Source organism: Camelus bactrianus, chromosome 14 (assembly GCF_048773025.1).
Source record: "Camelus bactrianus isolate YW-2024 breed Bactrian camel chromosome 14, ASM4877302v1, whole genome shotgun sequence".
Taxonomy (NCBI): Eukaryota; Metazoa; Chordata; class Mammalia; order Artiodactyla; family Camelidae; genus Camelus; species Camelus bactrianus.
The window spans coordinates 43,212,948-43,228,399 of NC_133552.1; the positions used below are offsets into that span (position 1 = coordinate 43,212,948).

A 15,452-nucleotide genomic window follows, 5' to 3' on the forward strand; every position below is an offset into this window, starting at 1 on the left:
GACTAGGTCTGTCCCCTGTTCAGTACAAACTTGTTCCCCTTCCCACGTTACTGTCTGTGGGGACTACAACACCTGAGTCCTGGGAGTCTTTAAAGCATTCACGCAGCCGGCTTCCCAGATGCTAAAATGGTCCAGGACCCTGTCACTGATCCTCAGCGGAGAAGGCGGCAGTAAAGGCAAGAAGAAGGGTTGGCGCAACTTCAAGACATGGAGCAGCAGGTGTGGCAGGAGCCTCGGAGCCAGGACAGGACAACTGGCCCCTGCAACCAGCTCTCTCTTATTACCAAGGCCCGACTGCCTGCGAACCACGGAGTAACGTAGTGAAGCTTCCACCAAAAACCCACATTGAACAAAGAGAGCAAGAGTTGGCAAACTTTTCCTGTTAAGGGCCAGAGAGTAAGTGTTTTCAGCTTTGTGGGCAGAGTCCAAAGCAGCCACAGACAATACTTAAACAAACAGGGTGGCTGTGTGGCGATGCCACTTTTCTTATACGAACAAGCTAGGGGTCTGCACTGACTTCATGACTCTCCAAAGTGATTTTTCTGGTAATACTCTCACAGCCTTGTTTTGAGAGGATGATGAGTTCGAGCACCTACTGTACCATTTGGGCACAACGATAATGGTAACAAGCATCCGTGCCTGCCCCTGCCCCACCCAGCATTTCTTGAGCACCTGCTGTAGACCAGCCTCTGCACTAATTACCTTCCACAGGCTTCACCAGATCCTCCCATCCCCAGAAGTAACTACTGTTATCATCCCTACTGCCGGATACAAATGTCCCAGCAGCCTTCAATGGTGGAGCGACTCAATCCAAGATGGCTGTGACTCCAATCTTTAGCTGCTGTCTATGGGCCAGTGGGCTTCTGACTTTAGAGGCTGTCACAATCAACGGGAAGCTGGTAAAAAGGCCAATTCCTGGGCCTAACCTTCAAAGGTACTGATTCAGTCAGGTGGGGTTAGGCCCAGGACCCTGAACTTTACCACACACTTCCGTAAGCCTGATGCAAATGGTCAGTGGAGCAGACACTTAGAGGTACTCCAACCCTATGCACTCTCGAAGCAGAAAGCTGAGGGTCTGTGCTGGGATAGGGACTGGCAGTGCCAGCTAAACCATAATTTAGGGGAATGATTCTCCTCAGTGAGGAAAAGCCACCGCAGATTTTAGGCTAAATTGTACTTTCCAGCCTGTTTTCTATTTTTTATGGATCAAAAATTCTGAAAACTATACTGACCTTTTAACATGTTATATACAAATAAAAGTGGTTTAAATTTTAAAACCCAGTTTTTGCTATAAACAGAATTGTAAGCTAAAGAAATTACTGATATTTTCAGCCCAGATACAGGCTGAGGACCACTTGCTAGCATTTTTGTTTTGAAGACATAGTAAACCAACTATACGTCTCATCTGCATCTTCCAAAACATATACTATCTAGAACATTTCCACTGAGGAAGCTGGAGAAGCACTATGACACTGTTTGGAGATAACCGTACTTGGAGTTAATTCTGACAACACAATTTGTTGACGAGGGAGGAGACAGCCTGGCCCGAGACGCGAGTTCACATCCAAAGCAGCAGGTGTATGAATTCTGCAGCCCCCAGCACAGAAACTCGGTCACCGGCAAGCGCTCGTGTTGGGAATGTTTACATAGGTCCTCTGTAGAAAGTTACGTAGGTCACAGACAAGACAGCAGAACGGCTTCAAAAATAAAAAAAAAAAAAAATTTGGCAGGATTTCGCCACCTCAGCTGAAAGCCTCAGGTTCTCTCTATAAAGAGTCTAGAATCTTCTGCATATGCAATCTCATGAGAGGAGAGTTGGGGGGAGCCACACGGTATGGAGCAGGGGCTCAACATCTATGCAACCATATCTGGGCTCCAAGTACAGACCAAGATATGTGCTGAGCGCTGGGGCTAAAACACTGATTAAAGCGTACCCCTGTTCTCAGGAAGCTTATAATCTGACAGAAGTCAGGTTCCTAACCCCACTGTGTGCCAGTGTCTAGTCATGTCTTTAAGTTCCTGAGCCCCAGGGGGGGGTTTATTTGTAAGTTAGAGATAAGTTCTTCAGCTGTTGGCATGAAATGAGACTCTGTCAAGTGTCAGGTACTCAAATATAATTAACTGGTGTTTCTCAGTGCATTGTGCAGAGGAAGCCAGAACTGGGCTATCCAGGAAGTCCCACCAAATGCAGAAATAGTTAATGAGCAGGAAAGAAGGAGCTGCCAGTTACTGCACCCAGGTGCATTCTCAACCAGGTGAGCACTCAGGAGGGCAAGATCTGGGGTAGTTTAACCAATATGTTCTTGGTCTTAGAAACTTCATAGCGATGAGTGATTGGAGGAGGGAGTAGTATCCTACAGACTGGGGACAAAGTACGGTCCTGCTTTCTCTCTCTCAATATCATGGAATCCTAAGAGATAGGAATCCACTAAAAAAAAAAAAAAAGAAAAAAAAGAACTCCATGAAACATGGTTCCAGTCAGGCCCAAGCAACTCTTACTACTCAGTATATCTTTCCACTCAGAAATTCCACTAAGGATAAATTCCGTCCTTCACAGGAATTTAATCTACCATAGAAACTACTGTGCTGGTGACAGTGCTGACTGCTGCTTTCTCTCTACTCTAGCACACCCAGGACAAAAAAAAAAAAAAAAGAGTAGGGCCACCCAGAAATGAGAGTATGGTCATTAGATGGTACTTTTATGGACATAATTTGATTCATTAAAAAGAGCACATGGCAGGGATTCTGAACATCTAGCTTACTACCTTTCTAATGCCCCTATATGGATCTGCAACCTGAAGGTCTTTCAATGACTAAATTTGTTTGTCTGACAAGTTCAGGTCATAATATTAAATCTACCATGTTTTACAAGGCTTTGATGATGGCCAGAAAGGATGACAGATTAAAAAAGCACTCTAAAGAGTTAAAATCACTTACAAGGAATTATGATTAAAGAAGCAAACTTGTATACCTATGAAGATGTTCCAAGAAAACAGGCTTTAATATTTTGGATTGTATTGTAAACAATTATACTGCATTCCAAGCTCTTAAGAAATAAGAAAACCTGTGCAATAAATTATTCTGCTACCTGTAGTGGAACTGTGCAATTATCACTTGTAAAATGCTCATGTTCTAATCATACAAAAAAGTAATAAAACCCTAGATACAAATACAAGCTTACTCCAGAAAATTCATTTCACCTTATTCATACTGTAATATATTCATTGCTTTCAAGGTAAAGGATGGGGTAAATGAGTCCTATAAACACACACACATACACACACAGAGCCAAGAAATATTTCCACCAAATAAATAAAATGTAGAGAGAAAACACAACAGGTTCATGAATACAACAGATCTGTCCTTCCACTATAAAAACAGGTATTACTATGATCCCTTTCCAATCCTAAGAAAATAACTACCTTCAAAATGTGACAGACACTAATTCATATGCCATTTTATTTAATATGTGCACTTAAATAAGCCCATAGAGAAATATTAGTCATCAATAACATGTTAAAAATTGCAGTTAATCTAAAATTAGGCATTTAAAAATTATTTCCTAAGACATCATGAGAACACTGTAGACTGTTACATTTTATGAATATAAATACAAAATCAACAAAATACCAGTGAACCAAATCTAGCAACATATACAAAGAATTATATATCATGACAAGTGGTATGCAAGGTTGGTTTAACATATGAAATCAATTAACTATATCAATACACTAAAAAAAAAAAAAACACATGATCATGTCAATAAATGTAGTAAACATACTTGACAAAATCCAACCCCATTTCATGATAAAAACACTCAGCAAAGAATAGAACTTCTTCAACATGATAAAGAGCAGCTACAAAATACACACACACCACACACACACACACACAAATCACATCATACTTAATGGTGAAACACTAGAAGCCTTCCTCTGAATCAGAAAGAAGACAACAATGTCTGCTCTCGCCACTTCTCTTCAACATTATACAGAAAAAGTTCTAGCCGGAGTAATAAGGCAAGAAAAATAAATAAAACCATTTAGATTGGAAAGGAAGCTCCTAAGGAATTTAAAAACTAGAGCTAATAAATGAGCTCAGCAAGGTTGCAAGATTCAAAATCAATATACAAAAATCTATTGTGTTTCCATAAACTTGCACAAATAACCCAAAAATGAAATTAAGAAAACAAGTCAAACCCCTATAGTTAGTAATACTGAAATGCATATTTGAAAGTTGCTGAGACTAAACCTTCCAAATCCTTATCACAAGAACAAAAAATTTTTATAACTACATATAGTGATGGATGTTAACCAGACTTACTGTGGTGATCATTTCACAATACATACAAATATTGAATCATTATGTTATAAATTTGAAACTAATATAATGTTATATGTCAATTATAGCTCAACTTAAAAAGAAAACAATTCTATTTTACAGTTGCAACAAAATAAAATACTTAAGAGTAAATTTAACAAAAGTACAAAAACCTGTACTCTGAAAATTATAAAATACTATTGAAAGAAGTTAAAAATGATCTGAATGAATGAGAAAACATCCATCATGGTGAATTACAGCATCTTCATCACAAATGGCATCCGAGAAAGAAGCTTCCTCATCTGAGGGAGCTGCCAGGAGCCAATTTCTTTTCATTCTACAAGGGAAAAACCAGATACCTTCCTTCTCACTCCTGCACATTTGAGGAGCCAGACTGACGTTAAAGCTGACACAGAAAGAACGAAACTAGATACATCCTTGATGATACTGTTGAGATGTTAAACCAGACTAAACCTGAAGACCTACCTGCCTCTGGACTTTCTATCATCAGGCAACCAAAGTCTCTTTTATTATTAAAGGCAGTTTGAGTTCCTTTCCTTTACTCATAATCAAACCTAGTGGATAAGTGGAGCAGAAATATAATCCCGGAGGCAAGGTTGAAGTAGCTATTTTTGAAGAAAGGCAAACTATGTTTCCCACTAGTGTACTGAATCATGTCTCAAAGCTTCACTCAGAACTTTATGCTGGAAACTTTTTCCAGCTCAAAGATCCTACCTGAGCTCCAGTTTCAGAATTCTAACAATGTGAGTACATGTTCACTTAAATGACCTACTATCAGCTCATACATGATACGACCACTACTGAGCTCAGAGTCTAATCCCAGATCAGCTCTCCTGCAATGCCCCCATGTGAACAGCATCTCTGATCACCCAACCCTGAAACTTAAGAATCCTCTTTCCTCTTTCCCTCTCTCCTTCTATGTTTGTATTCTCAAAAGTCAAAACACCCTTCATGAAATGCTCTTAATTCTACCTATTTCTTACATTCCAAAATTTCCTTATTTTAGGCTAGACCAGAATTTTGACCCTCTACCAAGTCAACTCTAGCTCCTTGCCATTAAACCCAATTGGCATGCTGCTCACATTAAGCTTTTCAACATTAATATTTTCATCACATTGCTGCCTTCCTCGAAAAGTTCTACTCGATCCCAAGCTGACTGCAAAGCAGTGCTCCATAGTCTACCACCACCCTGAGTTAAGCACCTGCTAAAGATTAAACTGCATAGTGGCAGTAGTGGCAGTGGCTATTTCCTTTGCTCTGCTGAGATACAAAAGTCACCACAACATCTTTAGGAACTAAATGATCTTTTGGGGACAGATTGGGGGCAGTAAACCCAAAACTTGGGAAAGAAAGGTCACTTCTAGGTAATACACCTTGTATCCTACTTTTTCTTTAAGAAAACATTCAGTTATTTGCCTCACTTTTCCCATGCTCCTGCTCTTCCCTTATAAAAACAGGTCTTTCCTCTTCTCTCCACAACCTACAGAAAGAAATCACATCCAGTGTCCCTTAGTTTTTACTATTATTTCCCAATTATTAATCAATAATGTATTTGATGTGGACATGTAACACAAATATAAAAACTCTCTCACTTACCATGGAGACCCCATTGTTCCTTTTTTTAGGCATCTTTGCTGACAATGTCAAAATAACATGACATGAACAATAAAGAAATTAAAGAGGTCACAGATTTAAAAAGCTGGAATTCCATTTAATGAACAAGAACTTTGTAAACTATAACTAACCATAATATAATTATCATTTGCTTGTAAATAATTTAGAATTAAACTAATTATTTTTTAAAGAACATTCCAGCTGTAAAGTTGTAACTCTAAGGTTTTCCAAAATATATCATTATATGCAAAACATATACAGTCAAGAAATGACTAAATGTTATATATAACGAGAGGGACTATAATCAATACATTATACCTCAGGCCAATTTCTCTAGATAAGTTAAATAAAGAAAAATACAAACTAATGTAAAGGAGCATTTCTTTGGTTTAAGTAGCAATTCACTATTTAAACCACTCTGATTTCAACATAAGTTAACAACTAAAAACATATCAAATTCATTTCTTCCTCAGAGGACTAGTTTTCCCAAATATTTCAGAGTATACTAGTTTTCCCAAATATTTCAGAGTATTAGTGAAAAATATTTTTTTTTAAAAAGCTAGGTAATAGTCCATATTCAAGTTACACAAACATGTATATAAAAATTTAAATCAGCAGATTTCATTGATTCTGATGCATATAATTCTATATATGTAGGTACATCTTTTATATATATATATATACTATATAAATATTTGTCATACATACACAAATACATGCACACACAGAAGAAAAAGTTGAAAAATCTTGTTTATTTAAATCATCTATACTTTATCCTTTGACAGCTGAGAAAGCTAAGGGCAGTGGTCGTATTATTAATAACTATAAAATATATGTATTCAGGAAACTATAGCTCCTGGCTTTAAAAAGCATATGCACATGCCTTTGTGGAAGTGAAGAAATGATCCGAGCACAAGAGGCCTCCCTAGTGTTTCAGACTTTCCCGAACAGACATACACACATATATTCATTTTCATATCCTTTTCCATAAAGGTTATTACAAGATATTGAAATATAGTTCCCTATGCTATACAGAAGACATTTGTTTTTTTTAATCTATTTTTGTATATAGCAGCTAATATTTGCATATCTCAAACTCCCAAATTTATCCCTTCCCATCCCTTCCCCCCCCGCCCCTTAACCATAAGATTGTTTACTATGTCTGCAAACTCATCTACAAAACAGATGTGCATTTCTAAAGGGAAAGGACTGGGCCAGGAATCCCCAGAACAGAGCGTAGGGCTGGCACAGAGGAGAGACTCAATAAATGTTTTTCCCCCACATCCAGAAAAGCTTTCAGATCTATCTTGTCCTATTGATTTGGCTACATTTTTAAAGCATTTTTCAAGCTACCTATTTTCAGCATAAGCACCTCATGGAAGTAATATATTCTACAATTATTCTGCTCACTGTTTGCAGTATTATTGCCTGTCGTTGGTTTTACACTTAAATATCTTTCAGATTTCATAGGAAAGCTCAGTTCTATTACAGATTTCTGAGATTTGACCAATACAGTCTGCTTTTTATAGACTCTCATCATATACTCTCCAGTCTGAAAAGTTCACATTTTTAAAATCCCCAGGTAGAACAAAAATCAGTTCATTTCCCCTTCTTCAGATCCATATCTTTTTTGAGATGTAATTGAAAACCCCACATGGGATTTCAGATTAGAAATGTCAGGGGTTATGACAATAAAACTGTACTCAGTCAAACTTCAATTACCTAGAATCCTCAAGGAATAAGTCTTCCAAGATGGTTGAATTTTTGTTACCATGAACATTCTCAGTGCCATTATTTTTTATTGTAATTTTTAAAGGACATGTTTATAAGCTGTATTACCTATTTCCAATTCCTTACAAAGAATGTACTGAAAACTTAAAACTATTCTTAGTGACTTGGGGTTACCATTTTGACGACTATCTGATTCCAGATTGCACTGGGTGTGGTGGGTTGTCTTCAGAACAGTACTGTAATACCATGAAGGACACACAGTTCCATACACACACAAACACACCCTCACATCTTTTTTCATAAAATCCTCTAATGACGGTAGTGGGATTTCCCCACCCAGATCCCCACCATCTTTCATCACGTCATGAGTGAGCTCTTCTGAAGAGGCTCAACTTTTACACACACATCCTGAGCAATTCCTTTCAGTTACGTTAATCTGCTGACAAGTTCTCAGAGGCTGCTTCTGGAGGTTTTCTTCTTTTCCTTTTAGTTATAAAACTCAGCAGCTTTTCACCTGAATTGATGACACAAAAAAGTACTGAGTCCCACCAACTCCAAAAGTTTGCCATAAGACGACCACACAAGTTCATCATTCTAATTAAACTCTAAGCTGCATCTTAAATCATGTTTACCTGCCTTGGTACCCACTGTCCCTAGCACAGTGCTTAGAAAATCAAAGAGTGACTAACTAGCCTATACTCAGCTACAGGAAAAAAGATCCCCACTTCTCCAACAAAGATACTACCAGGCACCAAAGATTACAATCCTAAGGAACCACAATCCAGATTTCACAGAATCACCGACTGTGCAAGATGTACTCCACATAAAATGTGGGCATTAAAGATTCAATTACTTAACTTGATCACCTCGGAAAAACTATTTTAAAGGCAGAAACAATGTCCTAGGAATGCCTTCAAGCTTTTTCAAATCATTATTTGTCAGTCATATTTCTGTTTCCTAGGAAATTTAGCGGGTTACACCCACCACAAAAAAACACTACTGTGTCCTTGACTTTCATGCTTGGCTCACCCATGTAGTGACTGCTTATTAGAAGAAAAAAATTACCTTCCAGGATCAACGAAATCACAATGAAAGTAGGAGGGAGCCAGAGTATCACCTTCTCAGCCTGCCTCTTCTCCTGGGTGTGATGGGAGAATCAACAGAAGAAAAGTCTGCCCAGAGAGCTCCAGAAGCTGGAAAGCAGTTTACGATCTAGTTCAGTAAGTGCCCAACACAGTTGGTGGCATTTAGCTTAATTCACTATGTGAAAGACAAAACAGAAAGTGTTAAAAACTTGGATTATTACAACCATCGGGTCAGACACTTCTGAGTTCAAATTCCAAATCTCTCTCGTTGGGTACTTTTACTTCACTTCTCTGAACCACAGTTTCTAACTCTTAAAAAAGGAAAAATACCTAGCTCATATGGTGGTAATACAAATTCAGTTAACAATGAATACAAAATGCCAAGTTCAGAAACAGTTTTGTCCCTAAAGAGTCCCGAAGATTTATAGTCAAAGATGGCAAAACAGTTTCTCAAAGACTTTATGACTACTACAAAATACGAGTGTGGTTCTTTTTTGGTTTGATTTTTTTTTTTAATTTCTCAGAGAGTTTACAGGGAGATAGGGCATTTTCAGAAAGTACAATGGAGTATCACTTCTACAAACACCTGCCAACAAACATCAACTCTGAAGACTATGGTTAGTGTGTATTTTACATCTTTGCTGGGTCCACAGTACGTAAGCTTGCTCTGACTTTTTTCTTTAATCAACAACCAAATGCAGGAGGAAAACTGAGGCATAAATCACAAGATGGATGAGTTTTAAATGTGACTGCAGAGCTTCTTTAAACAGTTTCACATTTCTAAAAGCCATTATTAAATCACAGTAATGTGTAAGGCATCTCAACCCCGGCCCAAGGATCCAAACACTACATATGCTGCTGAGATTTGCTGCTTAACAAGATTCAGACACCACATCCCAACATTTTTAACACATTTTTAAAGTATTTTCCCAAACATTTAACCACACAGCATACTTTAAAATGTTATACATATATTCATGTGCTTTGATGATTTAAATGCCTGCAATTGCAAAGCAACTTTTTTCTAAAGCATCAACTTAGTATTTTTCCATACTATAAGCCCCAACTCTACAAAATGTTCCTCCAAATACTTTTTTGAAATACCCCTTTTGACTTGTCTACTGACCCACCACACATCTTCAGAATCCAATTTTCTATTATCTTCCCTTGAAAATACATTAAAATCAAAAAAAAAAAGGAAAAGAAAAAGAAACTAAGAAATAGAAACAGCCAGCTAAACTAATTTTCATAGGCCACATTTAGCCTCTACTATCAAACGATATTTAAACACTTGCAGCTATAAATTTCCCTCTATATCATTCACATCCTAATATCCCAGAAATTCTGATCACAGGAATGTAACCATTTCAGCCATAATAACAAAGGCAATTCAGCTTTTCAGTTTATCATTCACAGCTAAAACTGAACTCACTGCTCCGAATCTGGAAATTACACATTGATGAGAGAACACTGCGACTATTTTAAATTAAGTGCTAAAAATGGTCCAGGTAATTACTAACCATTGGTATTGCTTACGGCCTGGCAAAAGCTTGGTGTTAAGAACTGTTAGGCTAATCAAATAATAATAATTATAATTATTATATAATTATTTATATAAGTATATAATTATAATTCAGTTTATATTATCTACATATTTATATAAAAATAAATATTAAATTATAATTATGAAATTTATTATGATTCTTATCACCACTACCATCACCACCAAATCCAAAAGCACTAAAACCTCAGGCATAGATATTGACTTAAGAGTCATGAAAGCTAAATTTTTTTTTGTTTTGAGAGCTAAATTTCTATCTGGGTCCTGACTCTACTGCATTCAAGCTCTATAACCTTGTGCAAGTCACTCTCCCTTTATCTACAGAAGACAAATGATTTTTAAAGCTCCTTTAAGCTCCCATTACTCTTTAGGCCTAATGCCCTGGAGAGCTGTATACTGAATAATGAATGGCCACATCAAACTTCATACATGGGTTTTGCCACAAGGCAGGAATGCCTAGTTCCCCGATATTTAGTCAATACCACGGGAAAGAGCCACTATATAAATCAGACCTTAGTAACCTTTGTTTCCGAATTTCTATATAAGAAGTCTCCATCACAGGCCGAACAATTTTTTGGAAATATTTTGCTAGGGAGTTCATGTAGCACAATGTTATATAGCACATATTATGTTCAAAATGTAAAAAGGTTTCTATTTAAGCAAACAGTAAACAAGTTCACATGGAATACTTCAACATTTTCAAATCCTTAAAATAGCAATATGTTACATGTCATAAGCCTTGCTTTATAATGCAAATAAGTGAAGTTTCATTAACGTGTTTACTTTCTAAGGTTAAGACTTTTTAATGACTCATTTTTTTGCTGTTGGACTTATATTCCTAATTATTATTCTATAAATAGGTTTAGAGAAATCTTTGTCCTACGTCCAGCCCCATAAGCATTTAAACCCTTCATCATATAAATCTCATTCTGCTCAGAAACATGACCTCTGTACCAAGTAGAAAATGAATCAGGAAAACAGCCTTTCCGCTGATCCTCTGACCAAGAGAGGATGACTACGTGGGGCCATCAAACAAAAATGCTGGTCTTCTACTCTGATTCTGCAACTCTCCAAGTCTTTCCTGTAGCTTACCCACTTAGATTCACACTACAAGTACCAAGTAATTCATTCAGTAAACTGTGGAGGAGAAAGAAGACACTAATACAGGGTACTAGAGAAGCACTTTCCATGTACCTCCCATAACATTCGTTCTTCCCTTTTTGTAAAATTCATCACATTGAGTCCGGCTGTTTCACCCACTAGTCATGGTTCCATATGGGTGGAAGATGTGTCTCTGTCTATTTCTATAGTACACCTAGCATGATGCCTCCCTCACAGATGGTAAGCTCTCATCGGGGGAAAAAAACAAGTGTTAATTTAAACTGAAAATTTTTAAAAGAACACATTCTAACAACAGTGCTAAAGACGCTAAAATGGTACAAAGTCAACCATAAGATACGACTGTATTGTTTGTCCAGCAGCAGCCAAGAACACGGAGAGCTGCAGGGTGGGAGATGGAGGGGGGGAGGAAGGCACAGGCAGGTAAGCACGTCTGTGGGTACCCAGCACCTGGGAAGCCGAGGGCAGTGGGGTGGATGGTAAGGGGACAGCACACAGTGAGACAGTGGATAGGGAAAATAGGTCAAATGACTGAGCATATAAGGACATACGCCGAGGCTATCACGGGCCCAGCTTCTCACTGCTGGAGCAGGTATTTACAGACATAGCAAGGGTGGGGATGCTAGAAAGACATGTTGGATTAGAACTGGGAGTATAGCTATAAACTCAGATTTTAAAATTATATACATATACAGAGTTATAGGTAAAGTGTTTCACAGGTGTGTGTGTGTGATGCATGCATCCATGGACATGTTTCCCACTGTCTGCTGAGAGGGCCCAGATCTTTGTTTCTGAACACCATCCTCCACTAAGAGGAACCAGGGGGACCTGAAGAGATCGGCTTACTGCAAAGATAAGGCAAGGAAAGTGCAAGATGAGCCTGGACCAGGTCACAGGATAAGGAAGTGCTCCAAGATTGATGAGGATGTGTCAAAAGACACATGAGCTGCTTTGAAAGGGTTCCCATTTGCCAAATCTGAGACAATATGAGCATCAAAATAAAAAAGGGTAGTAATGAAATGTAAACCTTGAATAGCCTAGGAACCTGTGATACATGAAAAAAATAAACTGAGGAAGAAAGGAAAGCTCTTCCATAAAGCAGATTACCAGCAGAAGGAATGACAGAAAACGAAAACCACCATTTGGCAACGATCACTGTGTTGGCTGATTCGGGCAGAGACGTCAATGGAGAATAAGGCTGGTGGATGCAGCTTTATTGAGGGAAAGCTTTATTTATTTATTCCTGGTGGAATCTCAGACTATCTCCCCTGCGAGCATTAATCGATTACAGAGGGGGAAGTGGTGCCTTTAAGGAAGGGAAATCTGGCAGACACTAAGATGATCAAAACTAATATCATCAATGGCACAAGATCTTCTCACAGAATGTACGTCTGTACTCTCTATGTGAGAGACAAGGAATGACTGAGGAAAGATTCCCGATTCAAAGGATGTGAAGAGGTATCTCCACTGACTGCAATGTACATTCTTGGATAGGTTTCTGACTAGCAGGGAAAAGAGCCAGGCAATGGGACAGCTGGTGACATCAGAATGAGGTCTGTGGATTGGACAGCTGGCTGAATCATATCCCTGACCTGGGACTCACTGTACGGTGTTTATGTACAAGTGTTCTTTCTTGAGCAAGCAGACAGATTTAGGGATCACAGGACATCATGTCTAAAGTTTACTCTCATGTGTTTTAGAAAACCGGAGACAATGGGAGTGAGAGGTACACATACCATGGAGGAACCGTGGTGAAGTGGTAGTAACTACGCTGCTGGTGCCAACTGTTATAAATTTGAAATTATTTCTAAGTAAGTAATTTTCAAAATTATTATTTCTAAAAAATTCCATCAGAAAACAAATTCTAGGATATTGTATAATTTCATCCCAGCTATTGAAAAAACTTTCAGTTAAAATTTTTAAGATTACTAAATAGGAGTGTCCTTTCTGCTGGTCAGTTAAGGCTTTCTTCATGGTGTCAAAATAATGATTTGATCCAAAAAATCTGTATGTGCAAAGATGTTCATCCAGGCACTAAGAAATGCCATCAATGGTACAGCGTGGAAAATACCCATTTGGAGGAACTCTAGATCTAAAATAGCAGAGTGTAGCAGGACAGCCGTACACTGGCTCCTAGTGGTCACTGACATCTCCTTGTGGCCCAAGTACAGCCCCCAGAGAATTCTGAAGAACAAAATCTAATCTTCAATTATTCAGTTATTTGGCTAAGTTACGATGCGCTATTTGTATCTGATTTTATAAATCTTTTTGTGGGAAAAACATAAATAATCCCAATTAAGGAAATGCTTCATTTTTCTTAAAATGATCTGAAATGAAAAAGATAACTTCAAAATTACTATGACTATGTATTGATTTGCCATAATTCAATTCTGCCTAATTTCAAAAGGTTTAATCTACTAAGATACTATCCATAAAGTACAATGATTACACAAATATTTCATCAACACGAGACCTACTTTACATAGCATCACAGTCCACATAATGATTTAGAGACAAATAACGTCAGTTCTGTTAGAGGTAGATGAAGTTATTAGTTAAAATGTGACACTGTAATAGATCCTAAAATGTTAACTGAATACAATAAAGGTGAGAACAATTTTCCCAGTGGAATAATTACCGTTCTAAAGCTGGGTTCTAATATATATTTTATACTGTTATTAAAATACACACACACACATACATCATGCAAAAATAAGAGAAGCATATACAGACGAGGAAATTTCCCAGAAGAGGTGTTTTTTGGGGGCTTGTGAGTCATCACAGATGAACATATTTTTAGTATATTATTTCAATAATTTGTACATTTTGTTTCCAGACAGCTCTGAGTACTGTGTCATTATATGCCTCCATGAAAAGGTAAAGATCGTCAGCGAATGATTAAACTCATGCTCTGTTAGCTAACAATTATTCAACCGTAGCTTTTTAGACTGACATTTCTGCACATTCACATAAATTGAAATTCATAAAGATGAGTAAGATACCAAAATTTCCTGACTTGCACGTCCTCTGAATCATTAAAGATTAAATGCTTGGTATCATATGGTTTCAGTGAATCCACGCACCCAGTGTTTTGAAAGACCAGGACTCCTCTTGGTTGGTCACGTAAGATATGGTTTTCACTCCAGCTCCCCTGTGTTTCTCTCAGCTTCCTGATTTCTGTGCATGGCAGCACCATTTCCCAGCCTCACAGAGTGAAAATATAATACAGCTAGAGCTGGTATATGATTTCAGGAGTCAAGATGTTCCATCAAGAAAATATTTTCCCGGTTTAGTATGTAAGTTCACAAATATATACAATATTACTAATTAAATCTATTAGTTTTAAGAAGCACTGGACTGGCAATATGAAATGGAACAGCGATAAGAAACCATGGTGACTGTGAGATAAAACATGGAATGGAGAGGCTTTCATATTTCAGGTTCTTTGGGGGCTGGAGGGATAACTAGGTTTATTTACTTATTTTTTAGAGGAGGTACTGGGGATTGAACCCAGGACCTCGTGTATGCTAAGCATGCGCTCTATCACTTGAGCTATCCCCTCTCCCTAGGCTCTCATTTTAAACTCAATGAGTAAACATCACTAAAGTAGGCTAGGTCCCCCTTTATGCTCTGTAGAGGCGCCCCAGTAGCTCTGCATACTCTTCCTCTATAGCTCTTTACCCACTTTTATTAGTTTAATTAACTTCTGAAATTATTTGTTGTCTTCTACTTAAGATCATCAGCTGCACACGTCACAGCAGGTTGGGTCACCATGACATTTGGTACAACCCCAGGGCCAAGTACAGAGTAAGTCAATGACTGTTTCAGTGCTAGTAAGAGAGATCTGTTCTTTTACTGCGTATGTACAAGGTTTAGTGGATGACTGTATTTATAAATCTCTTAAGAAAGCTGAGGACAAAACTATGCAAGTTCTGATGGTCTATAAGAAAGGTCAAGAGATAAGTGTCAAAGGAAATAGTGACTTATTTAGCCATTTTAGA

The 15,452-nt window shown here is 37.8% G+C and overlaps 1 protein-coding gene across 13 annotated transcripts in view; it reads right to left on the bottom strand.

Moving 5' to 3' along the window:
• Window positions 1-15,452, bottom strand: part of KLF12 (KLF transcription factor 12) — a 405,368-nt gene that overhangs the window by 361,386 nt on the left and 28,530 nt on the right. For 4 of the 13 annotated variants that reach the window (XM_074378323.1, XM_074378318.1, XM_074378315.1 and 1 more), the window contains exon 2: window positions 8,752-8,879. The exons of the other annotated variants lie outside the window; for them this stretch is intronic. The gene's annotated coding sequence lies outside the window, so the exon portion shown is untranslated. The remainder of the gene's footprint in view (window positions 1-8,751; window positions 8,880-15,452) is intronic. 13 annotated transcript variants of the gene reach the window in all.